Genomic DNA, 12,500 nt, shown 5'->3' with positions numbered 1-12,500 from the left:
CGTGGGTTGAAAACGCAGCGACCAGCGGTGGAGAATTGCAGTCCCAGGTACCGGAAGGTTTCACCCACACGTAGGGCGGGCACGGTGGCGTTGCCCGCTTTGAAGGTAACGTCGGCGTCGACCTTCACCTTCTTGTCGCGCCCAGACGCGACTAAGGCGAGGGTGAAACACTTCCGGGCGTTAATCTGCAGCCCCAGATGGGCGAGGGCTGCGACGGCTGCATCGATGAGGGACTGCAATCCCCTCGCGGTCGATGCAAAAAGCAGGACGTCATCTGCGAAGGCCGCAGCGTTAACTCTGCGACCAAGGATCCGAGCTCCGATGTGGGAGGGAAGTTGACTCAAAACATAGTCCACCGCAAAATTGAAAAGGAGGGGGGAGAGGGGGTCACCCTGACGCACACCCCTAGCCGGCTGCAGGGGCACGCCCACGTCGGCGCCGCCCGCTATCACCGTCGTGCTACCCTCGTAACACCTTTCGACGTACTCAATAAAGCAATCCGGCAGGCCATGGGCCCTCAGCACGGGGCGGAGGGCGGCATGGTCCACCGAATCGAACGCTTTAGAGACGTCGATCGATGCCACAAAAACAGAGCGACAGGAGCGGACTGCGTCGGTGAGAGCAGTGTCCAAGATGAAGGTGTTTTCCAACATCCCATCCCGGGGGATGAATGCCCGCTGACGTTCGTCCACAGCACATGCACGCATCAGGCGTGACGCGAGAACCTTGTGAAAGGTCCGCGCCAACACCGAGCAGACCGTAATGGGGCGAAAGTCAGCGGGGGATGTTGGTGCAGCCGTTTTGGGGAGAAGTGACGTCCGGGCGCGAAGCAGACGCTCGGGGAGGGCGCGGGCCAGGAGGAAGAGGTTCAAGAGTTTCACCAGGACTTCATGCGGCAGGCGCCGCAGCTCCGCTGGAGTCAGGCCGTCCGGCCCGGCTGCCGATCCCCTGGGCGGCAAGGCAGCAGCGACCTCCTCACGTGTGACCGGCCCCCATAGGCACTCAGGAGCGACAGGCTCCGAGTGCGGGAGAAGGCGGTCACGGATGAAGCCGGCGGTGGAGATCGGCTTCTTCGTGAAGAGGTCCGCCCAGAAGTCCAGCAGACCGGGGATGTCGGGTGGCGGCTGCAGCAGGGTGCCGTCCAGCAAGCCGCGCACGCAACGCGCACGCGACCTACGGAAGGCGTCCTGTGTCCGCGCGTATTCCCAGCGGCGCCGCTTGCGCTTCTGCAGCGGCGGGGCGGCAGGCGGCCGCTTGGATGGTTGGCGCGGCCGCTGTGTCCTGGTGATCGACCTCTCCCCCCTGGACCCGACCGACGCAAGGGCATCCGGGAGCATGCCCAGGATGACATCGGGCGGCGTGCCCCGCCCCAGACCAATGACTCGATCCAGGGCAGAGAAACGCTGGGCGGAAGCAGGTAGCCCCGCCAGATGCTCCCAGATGGCGGCGTCAGTCGGCCCCTCCGGCGGCGGCCCGGTGGTGTCGGCCGCGAAGTCCTCGGCTGCGTCGACGGGCGGCGCAGCGGCCTCGCCCGCGTCAGGCAGCGAGCTCGCTGCTCCACGGCGGGACGCCGGCTCTTCACCCCGACCGATCTCAAGTGCCTCCATGAATTGGCGGACAAGCTGCTTGTGGGCAGCTTGCCGCCGTCGGCACTTGATTGCCTCAAGCGTTCGGTCGGGGAACATCCTGGTAAGTTCTTGATTTACAAAGAAGAACCGGGCGTCCCTCTCAAGGAACAGTTCGGCCTCTGCCTTGGCGAGCGACAGGACTTCTTCCTCCGTCCACCTCGCGCGATGCCTCTCCGTCACGATCTCAGCGTTGGCGGCCGCAGGGTGTTGGCGGCGGCGATGGACCCCGAGACCGTTCTTCGTGGTAAAAGTGCGGTGGCACTCACTGCAAGCAAAGGGAGCTACACAAACTATCGCATTTTCGTTACGGCCGGTTGGCCGGATAGGTGCTGGGGTAGCTGGGGTGGCACCTTCAGCGGAAGGGCCACCATCTCTTGTTTCTTGTCGGCTGCCCCCAACTATAAAGGGATAATGCGAGGGGGGGCTGGTAACCCCCCCAAGCCCCTGGTGCGGTCTTCCACTCTGCGAAAATCAGCGGGCCCACGAGAAGGGGAGAAGACCGCAGGAGAGGAGAGGCTAAGAGGGCTAGGCCCATGTATTGCGCATCACTCTCCCTGTAACTATAACCCAAGGAAGGCACCTCGCAGCAGCAGCACGACTACATCAAGACCGCACTTCGAAAAGCCAAGTCCGGATGCAGCCACACCGCCGCCACTTGGCCACCTAAAGAGAGTCATAGTTACTTAAGAGAGTCATAGTTACTCCCGCCGTTTACCCGCGCTTGCTTGAATTTCTTCACGTTGACATTCAGAGCACTGGGCAGAAATCACATTGCGTCAACACCCGCTAGGGCCATCGCAATGCTTTGTTTTAATTAGACAGTCGGATTCCCCCAGTCCGTGCCAGTTCTGAGTTGATCGTTGAATGGCGGCCGAAGAGAATCCGCGCACCCGCGCGCCCCCGGAGGAGCACGCTAAGGCGGACGCGGCCTCGCAGCAAGGAAGATCCGTGGGAGGCCAAGGCACGGGACCGAGCTCGGATCCTGCACGCAGGTTGAAGCACCGGGGCGCGAACGCCGCGCAGGCGCGCGCATCCTGCACCGCCGGCCAGCACGAGGCCAACCAACGGCGAGAGCAGACCACGCCCGCGCTAAACGCCCGCACTTACCGGCACCCCTACGGCACTCACCTCGCCCAGGCCCGGCACGTTAGCGCTGACCCACTTCCCGACCAAGCCCGACACGCCCCGATCCTCAGAGCCAATCCTTATCCCGAAGTTACGGATCCAATTTGCCGACTTCCCTTACCTACATTATTCTATCGACTAGAGGCTCTTCACCTTGGAGACCTGCTGCGGATATGGGTACGAACCGGCGCGACACCTCCACGTGGCCCTCTCCCGGATTTTCAAGGTCCGAGGGGAAGATCGGGACACCGCCGCAACTGCGGTGCTCTTCGCGTTCCAAACCCTATCTCCCTGCTAGAGGATTCCAGGGAACTCGAACGCTCATGCAGAAAAGAAAACTCTTCCCCGATCTCCCGACGGCGTCTCCGGGTCCTTTTGGGTTACCCCGACGAGCATCTCTAAAAGAGGGGCCCGACTTGTATCGGTTCCGCTGCCGGGTTCCGGAATAGGAACCGGATTCCCTTTCGCCCAACGGGGGCCAGCACAAAGTGCATCATGCTATGACGGCCCCCATCAACATCGGATTTCTCCTAGGGCTTAGGATCGACTGACTCGTGTGCAACGGCTGTTCACACGAAACCCTTCTCCGCGTCAGCCCTCCAGGGCCTCGCTGGAGTATTTGCTACTACCACCAAGATCTGCACCGACGGCGGCTCCAGGCAGGCTCACGCCCAGACCCTTCTGCGCCCACCGCCGCGACCCTCCTACTCGTCAGGGCTTCGCGGCCGGCCGCAAGGACCGGCCATGACTGCCAGACTGACGGCCGAGTATAGGCACGACGCTTCAGCGCCATCCATTTTCAGGGCTAGTTGCTTCGGCAGGTGAGTTGTTACACACTCCTTAGCGGATTCCGACTTCCATGGCCACCGTCCTGCTGTCTTAAGCAACCAACGCCTTTCATGGTTTCCCATGAGCGTCGATTCGGGCGCCTTAACTCGGCGTTTGGTTCATCCCACAGCGCCAGTTCTGCTTACCAAAAGTGGCCCACTTGGCACTCCGATCCGAGTCGTTTGCTCGCGGCTTCAGCATATCAAGCAAGCCGGAGATCTCACCCATTTAAAGTTTGAGAATAGGTTGAGGTCGTTTCGGCCCCAAGGCCTCTAATCATTCGCTTTACCGGATGAGACTCGTACGAGCACCAGCTATCCTGAGGGAAACTTCGGAGGGAACCAGCTACTAGATGGTTCGATTAGTCTTTCGCCCCTATACCCAGCTCCGACGATCGATTTGCACGTCAGAATCGCTACGGACCTCCATCAGGGTTTCCCCTGACTTCGTCCTGGCCAGGCATAGTTCACCATCTTTCGGGTCCCAACGTGTACGCTCTAGGTGCGCCTCACCTCGCAATGAGGACGAGACGCCCCGGGAGTGCGGAGGCCGCCGCCCCGTGAAGGGCGGGGAAGCCCCATCCTCCCTCGGCCCGCGCAAGGCGAGACCTTCACTTTCATTACGCCTTTAGGTTTCGTACAGCCCAATGACTCGCGCACATGTTAGACTCCTTGGTCCGTGTTTCAAGACGGGTCGTGAAATTGTCCAAAGCTGAAGCGCCGCTGACGGGAGCGATTATTCCGCCCGAGAGCATCCCGAGCCAACAGCGGCGCGGGTCCGGGGCCGGGCCAGGTAGGTCCGTCATCCGGGAAGAACCGCGCGCGCTTGCCGGGAGCCCGAGCGCCCAAAGGGGCGAATCGACTCCTCCAGATATACCGCCGGGCAGCCAGCCAGGACACCGGGGCTCTGCCCAACAGACGCGAACCGAGGCCCGCGGAAGGACAGGCTGCGCACCCGGGCCGTAGGCCGGCACCCAGCGGGTCGCGACGTCCTACTAGGGGAGAAGTGCGGCCCACCGCACACCGGAACGGCCCCACCCCGCGGCGAGTGGAAAGGCAACCGGACACGACCCCGCCGCGGATTGCTCCGCGCGGGCGGCCGGCCCCATCTGCCGAGGGCGGAGGCCAGTGGCCGGATGGGCGTGAATCTCACCCGTTCGACCTTTCGGACTTCTCACGTTTACCCCAGAACGGTTTCACGTACTTTTGAACTCTCTCTTCAAAGTTCTTTTCAACTTTCCCTCACGGTACTTGTTCGCTATCGGTCTCGTGGTCATATTTAGTCTCAGATGGAGTTTACCACCCACTTGGAGCTGCACTCTCAAGCAACCCGACTCGAAGGAGAGGTCCCGCCGACGCTCGCACCGGCCGCTACGGGCCTGGCACCCTCTACGGGCCGTGGCCTCATTCAAGTTGGACTTGGGCTCGGCGCGAGGCGTCGGGGTAGTGGACCCTCCCAAACACCACATGCCACGACAGGCGGCAGCCTGCGGGGTTCGGTGCTGGACTCTTCCCTGTTCGCTCGCCGCTACTGGGGGAATCCTTGTTAGTTTCTTTTCCTCCGCTTAGTAATATGCTTAAATTCAGCGGGTAGTCTCGCCTGCTCTGAGGTCGTTGTACGAGGTGTCGCACGCCACACCGCCAGCCGGCTGTGCACGCTACCGAGTAAGTACCGGTATGCGAACCGCCAGGCGACGGGCGCGCATCGCACGTTTAAGGAGGCGCGGCCGGCCCCACAGGCGGCCGCGACGCTCCCAGGTCTGCGAAGCGGGGCAAACGCCGCGCGCTTCAGTATACGTAGCCGACCCTCAGCCAGACGTGGCCCGGGAACGGAATCCATGGACCGCAATGTGCGTTCGAAACGTCGATGTTCATGTGTCCTGCAGTTCACATGTCGACGAGCAATTTGCTGCGTTCTTCATCGACCCACGAGCCGAGTGATCCACCGTCCTGGGTGATCTTTTTCTTAGTTTCCACTGTCTCTTTCAAGACAGTTGCATAGGCGGGACGTAGGCGTGTGGCGGCCCCTGTTCAAGCGTTCTGTGTCCAACGGCCTCACGGCCGATGGGCGTCGTACGGCTCCACACCGGAGCGGACAGGCAGTCGGGCGAAAGTCATTCAAAACCGGCGCCAGGCGCCAGGTGCCGCAGGCCAGCCGCTCCAGCGCTTCAGCGCTCGTACCACACAACATTGGCGTTAGTTTTGAGAAGCACGCGTGGTTCCGCACGCGGCGCACGGCTACTGCGAGCCGTACAGGTAGCGTGTTGCGCGACACGACACGCACATCGAAAGACATGCAGTCTAGTCGGTAATGATCCTTCCGCAGGTTCACCTACGGAAACCTTGTTACGACTTTTACTTCCTCTAAATGATCAAGTTTGGTCATCTTTCCGGTAGCATCGGCAACGACAGAGTCAATGCCGCGTACCAGTCCGAAGACCTCACTAAATCATTCAATCGGTAGTAGCGACGGGCGGTGTGTACAAAGGGCAGGGACGTAATCAACGCGAGCTTATGACTCGCGCTTACTGGGAATTCCTCGTTCATGGGGAACAATTGCAAGCCCCAATCCCTAGCACGAAGGAGGTTCAGCGGGTTACCCCGACCTTTCGGCCTAGGAAGACACGCTGATTCCTTCAGTGTAGCGCGCGTGCGGCCCAGAACATCTAAGGGCATCACAGACCTGTTATTGCTCAATCTCGTGCGGCTAGAAGCCGCCTGTCCCTCTAAGAAGAAAAGTAATCGCTGACAGCACGAAGGATGTCACGCGACTAGTTAGCAGGCTAGAGTCTCGTTCGTTATCGGAATTAACCAGACAAATCGCTCCACCAACTAAGAACGGCCATGCACCACCACCCACCGAATCAAGAAAGAGCTATCAATCTGTCAATCCTTCCGGTGTCCGGGCCTGGTGAGGTTTCCCGTGTTGAGTCAAATTAAGCCGCAGGCTCCACTCCTGGTGGTGCCCTTCCGTCAATTCCTTTAAGTTTCAGCTTTGCAACCATACTTCCCCCGGAACCCAAAAGCTTTGGTTTCCCGGAGGCTGCCCGCCGAGTCATCGGAGGAACTGCGGCGGATCGCTGGCTGGCATCGTTTATGGTTAGAACTAGGGCGGTATCTGATCGCCTTCGAACCTCTAACTTTCGTTCTTGATTAATGAAAACATACTTGGCAAATGCTTTCGCTTCTGTTCGTCTTGCGACGATCCAAGAATTTCACCTCTAACGTCGCAATACGAATGCCCCCGCCTGTCCCTATTAATCATTACCTCGGGTTCCGAAAACCAACAAAATAGAACCGAGGTCCTATTCCATTATTCCATGCACACAGTATTCAGGCGGGCTTGCCTGCTTTAAGCACTCTAATTTGTTCAAAGTAAACGTGCCGGCCCACCGAGACACTCACTCAAGAGCACCCTGGTAGGATTGCAACGGGGTCCGCCTCGGGACGCACGAGCACGCACGAGGCGCGTCGCACGCCTTCAGCTCGCCCCACCGGCAGGACGTCCCACGATACATGCCAGTTAAACACCGACGGGCGGTGAACCAACAGCGTGGGACACAAATCCAACTACGAGCTTTTTAACCGCAACAACTTTAATATACGCTATTGGAGCTGGAATTACCGCGGCTGCTGGCACCAGACTTGCCCTCCAATAGATACTCGTTAAAGGATTTAAAGTGTACTCATTCCGATTACGGGGCCTCGGATGAGTCCCGTATCGTTATTTTTCGTCACTACCTCCCCGTGCCGGGAGTGGGTAATTTGCGCGCCTGCTGCCTTCCTTGGATGTGGTAGCCGTTTCTCAGGCTCCCTCTCCGGAATCGAACCCTGATTCCCCGTTACCCGTTACAACCATGGTAGGCGCAGAACCTACCATCGACAGTTGATAAGGCAGACATTTGAAAGATGCGTCGCCGGTACGAGGACCGTGCGATCAGCCCAAAGTTATTCAGAGTCACCAAGGCAAACGGACCGGACGAGCCGACCGATTGGTTTTGATCTAATAAAAGCGTCCCTTCCATCTCTGGTCGGGACTCTGTTTGCATGTATTAGCTCTAGAATTACCACAGTTATCCAAGTAACGTGGGTACGATCTAAGGAACCATAACTGATTTAATGAGCCATTCGCGGTTTCACCTTAATGCGGCTTGTACTGAGACATGCATGGCTTAATCTTTGAGACAAGCATATGACTACTGGCAGGATCAACCAGGGAGCTGCGTCAACTAGAGCTGAGCAGCCGGCCGCCCGGGAGTGTGTCCCGGGGGCCCGCGCGAACACGCAAGCGTCCGCTCAATTATTCTGCAAACAGGAGGAGGCTGAGCTCCCCTGCACCATACACCTCGAAACCCTCTCAGGTCCCGGCGGCGCGCAGCGCCGTCCTAAGTACTTGGTCGGGTTCGAGAGAGGCGCAATCGCCCGGAGTTTGGCGAGTAGACGCTTTAGGTGCGACCACCCGTGCTCCCAACTGAGCTTGCCGCTGCCGACAGAGGCCCGGGAGCGTGCTGTCGTGGCATTGCTGGCGGGAGACAACACGCGCCACCTACGGTGACCGGCAGCTCCAACGCCAGCGCCACAGAAGGACAAAAGCCCCACTTGGGTGCCGAAGCGAACTCTCCCAGCACAGCGCACGCGCCAACACGTCCGCACAGCTGCGATACAAACCACCTGCGAGAACCGCAGAGGCGACCGAGCAGCAGACGGCGTCGCGGCGCCGAGCGCCGGGCGGCGGCGCATCCTCAGCGCACACAGTCCTCAATCGGACCAGCACACTGCAGATGTCCACCGCGCTTCGCACCGGGCCCGCGAGGACCTACTTTGGCCGCACGGCGCCGCGTGCAGGGTGCGCCGGCGCGCAGCTGCGCCGCCTGCCGCCTCCGTCGGCCGGCGCGCCTGCCACTGGCCGCCCCCACCAGCCGGCTGTAGCGCGTGCGCCCACGCACCGCGCGGCCAGCACGCCGGGAGGCCCCCCCTCACCGGCCGGGGACGGTCCCACCCAGCCACCGCCGCGTATCGCTTCACACCCAGATGCCATTCACGTTCGTGGGCATGGTGGGTATCGCTGGAACAACCGGTTGGTAGCTCAACCGATCGTCGCCATCACTGATTCACCTCTAGCGAGAACAACCGCACCACAACGGTTTACCAGTTGTTCATTTGCGTAACGTCACCAGCAAACGTAGGCGTCCATCGCCATTTGCAAATTCAACGATTGTTGCATGCCTGTGTCAGGTGTCACGACACACTATGTCTGCCCACATACACGCAACAACATGTGCACGCTTCGCGAACACGTGGAAGGTGGCCCCCGTACGTATGCGATGTCCATTGCGCGAACGACTGTCAACCGGCCTCTGTCGCATGTCGCAGATGTGGAACGCAGTGCACCATGCTATCACGGTGTGTGAGAAGAGACGACTACGTCTGACAACACGCGCCACTACATCAACAGACGGCTCATGCTGATCGCCATCCAGGGCATACCACACTGCAATCCAGCTCTTATAGGGAGACGACACGTAGCTGAGTGCACAACATTTGGACCGCATGGTTCGCCGTTGTTGGCGCAGTCGTTGTACGGTCACATGTACCACGATGTATCATTCAGTACATGAGGACCAATGTGCAGTACAGTGTGTGATTTGGACGTACAACATCAGCGGACAGTTGACACAGGCCGTACCACAGCGTAGGCTAAGTGCTTCGCCATGCAAATGCCAATGAACAACTGCAAATGCCAATGAACAACTGCAAAGGGCATTGAGCATGTACGTCCTGCTGCCATCCACATTACAGTGTATAGCTGCAAGGTGTTTAACATGAAGCGATACACTGGGGACCGGGCAGTGCGAGTAGCAAACTATATTGCGGGGGTTGCAGTTAGGCAACACTACACTAATTTAACGCGTCGTATGACAATTACAGAGCAGGTTAAGGCCCAACGTGTGTTGGGTTAAGGCCCAACGTGTGTTGGGTTAAGGCCCAACGTGTGTTGGGTTAAGGCCCAACGTGTGTTGGGTTAAGGCCCAACGTGTGTTGGGTTAAGGCCCAACGTGTGTTGGGTTAAGGCCCAACGTGTGTTGGGTTAAGGCCCAACGTGTGTTGGGTTAAGGCCCAACGTGTGTTGGGTTAAGGCCCAACGTGTGTTGGGTTAAGGCCCAACGTGTGTTGGGTTAAGGCCCAACGTGTGTTACGTTACGGCGCAACGTGGGTTACGTTACGGCGCAACGTGGGTTGCGTTACGGCGCAACGTAGGTTACGTTACGGCGCAACGTAGGTTACGTTAAGGCGCAACGTAGGTTACGTTAAGGCGCAACGTAGGTTACGTTAAGGCGCAACGTAGGTTACGTTAAGGCGCAACGTAGGTTACGTTAAGGCGCAACGTAGGTTACATTAAGGCGCAATATAGGTTACATTAAGGCGCAATATAGGTTACATTAAGGCGCAATATAGGTTACATTAAGGCGCAATATAGGTTACGTTAAGGCGCAATATAGGTTAGGTTAAGGCGCAATATAGGTTACGTTAAGGCGCAATATAGGTTACGTTAAGGCGCAATATAGGTTACGTTAAGGCGCAATATAGGTTACGTTAAGGCGCAATATAGGTTACGTTAAGGCGCAATATAGGTTACGTTAAGGCGCAATATAGGTTACGTTAAGGCGCAATATAGGTTACGTTAAGGCGCAATATAGGTTAGGTTAAGGCGCAATATAGGTTAGGTTAAGGCGCAATATAGGTTAGGTTAAGGCGCAATATAGGTTAGGTTAAGGCGCAATATAGGTTACGTTAAGGCGCAATATAGGTTACGTTAAGGCGCAATATAGGTTACGTTAAGGCGCAATATAGGTTAGGTTAAGGCGCAATATAGGTTAGGTTAAGGCGCAATATAGGTTAGGTTAAGGCGCAATATAGGTTACGTTAAGGCGCAATATAGGTTAGGTTAAGGCGCAATATAGGTTAGGTTAAGGCGCAATATAGGTTAGGTTAAGGCGCAATATAGGTTAGGTTAAGGCGCAATATAGGTTAGGTTAAGGCGCAATATAGGTTAGGTTAAGGCGCAATATAGGTTACGTTAAGGCGCAATATAGGTTACGTTAAGGCGCAATATAGGTTAGGTTAAGGCGCAATATAGGTTACGTTAAGGCGCAATATAGGTTACGTTAAGGCGCAATACAGGTTACGTTAAGGCGCCATACAGGTTAGGTTAAGGCGCCATACAGGTTAGGTTAAGGCGCAATACAGGTTAGGTTAAGGCGCAATACAGGTTAGGTTAAGGCGCAATACAGGTTAGGTTAAGGCGCAATACAGGTTAGGTTAAGGCGCAATACAGGTTAGGTTAAGGCGCAATACAGGTTAGGTTAAGGCGCAATACAGGTTAGGTTAAGGCGCAATACAGGTTAGGTTAAGGCGCAATACAGGTTAGGTTAAGGCGCAATACAGGTTAGGTTAAGGCGCAATACAGGTTAGGTTAAGGCGCAATACAGGTTAGGTTAAGGCGCAATACAGGTTAGGTTAAGGCGCAATACAGGTTAGGTTAAGGCGCAATACAGGTTAGGTTAAGGCGCAATACAGGTTAGGTTAAGGCGCAATACAGGTTAGGTTAAGGCGCAATACAGGTTAGGTTAAGGCGCAATACAGGTTAGGTTAAGGCGCAATACAGGTTAGGTTAAGGCGCAATACAGGTTAGGTTAAGGCGCAATACAGGTTAGGTTAAGGTACGACATAGGTTAGGTTAAGGTACGACATAGGTTAGGTTAAGGTACGACATAGGTTAGGTTAAGGTACGACATAGGTTAGGTTACGGTACGACATAGGTTAGGTTACGGTACGACATAGGTTAGGTTACGGTACGACATAGGTTAGGTTACGGTACGACATAGGTTAGGTTACGGTACGACATAGGTTAGGTTACGGTACGACATAGGTTAGGTTACGGTACGACATAGGTTAGGTTACGGTACGACATAGGTTAGGTTACGGTACGACATAGGTTAGGTTACGGTACGACATAGGTTAGGTTACGGTACGACATAGGTTAGGTTACGGTACGACATAGGTTAGGTTACGGTACGACATAGGTTAGGTTACGGTACGACATAGGTTAGGTTACGGTACGACATAGGTTAGGTTACGGTACGACATAGGTTAGGTTACGGTACGACATAGGTTAGGTTACGGTACGACATAGGTTAGGTTACGGTACGACATAGGTTAGGTTACGGTACGACATAGGTTAGGTTACGGTACGACATAGGTTAGGTTACGGTACGACATAGGTTAGGTTACGGTACGATATAGGTTAGGTTACGGTACGATATAGGTTAGGTTACGGTACGACATAGGTTAGGTTACGGTTCGACATAGGTTAGGTTACGGTACGATATAGGTTAGGTTACGGTACGATATAGGTTAGGTTACGGTACGATATAGGTTAGGTTACGGTACGATATAGGTTAGGTTACGGTACGATATAGGTTAGGTTACGGTACGATATAGGTTAGGTTACGGTACGATATAGGTTAGGTTACGGTACGATATAGGTTAGGTTACGGTACGATATAGGTTAGGTTACGGTACGATATAGGTTAGGTTACGGTACGATATAGGTTAGGTTACGGTACGATATAGGTTAGGTTACGGTACGATATAGGTTAGGTTACGGTACGATATAGGTTAGGTTACGGTACGATATAGGTTAGGTTACGGTACGATATAGGTTAGGTTACGGTACGATATAGGTTAGGTTACGGTACGATATAGGTTAGGTTACGGTACGATATAGGTTAGGTTACGGTACGATATAGGTTAGGTTACGGTACGATATAGGTTAGGTTAAGGTACACATTGTTGTAAGGAAAGGTTTAATGGGGGGCGGGGCGGCCGGTTTGTTGATTGTGATTATAGTAAGTGGATG

General features: G+C 56.0%; 1 non-coding gene and 2 pseudogenes across 1 annotated transcript; all 3 read right to left on the bottom strand.

Moving 5' to 3' along the window:
* LOC124590712 overlaps positions 1-5,194 on the bottom strand; it is a 7,982-nt pseudogene extending 2,788 nt beyond the window's left edge.
* A 188-nt stretch (positions 5,195-5,382) lies between these two features.
* LOC124590571 lies at positions 5,383-5,537 on the bottom strand (annotated as a pseudogene).
* Positions 5,538-5,889: 352 nt separating this feature from the next.
* LOC124590616 lies at positions 5,890-7,799 on the bottom strand. Its single transcript, XR_006976674.1, has one exon. It is a non-coding gene; the product is annotated as a small subunit ribosomal RNA (ribosomal RNA).
* Between the last annotated feature and the right edge of the window lie 4,701 nt (positions 7,800-12,500).

This window comes from Schistocerca americana, unplaced genomic scaffold, assembly GCF_021461395.2.
Source record: "Schistocerca americana isolate TAMUIC-IGC-003095 unplaced genomic scaffold, iqSchAmer2.1 HiC_scaffold_77, whole genome shotgun sequence".
In the NCBI taxonomy this organism is placed as follows: Eukaryota; Metazoa; Arthropoda; class Insecta; order Orthoptera; family Acrididae; genus Schistocerca; species Schistocerca americana.
Note: the sequence above shows the minus strand (reverse complement) of the source record. Positions and strands in the feature narration are given on the sequence as shown.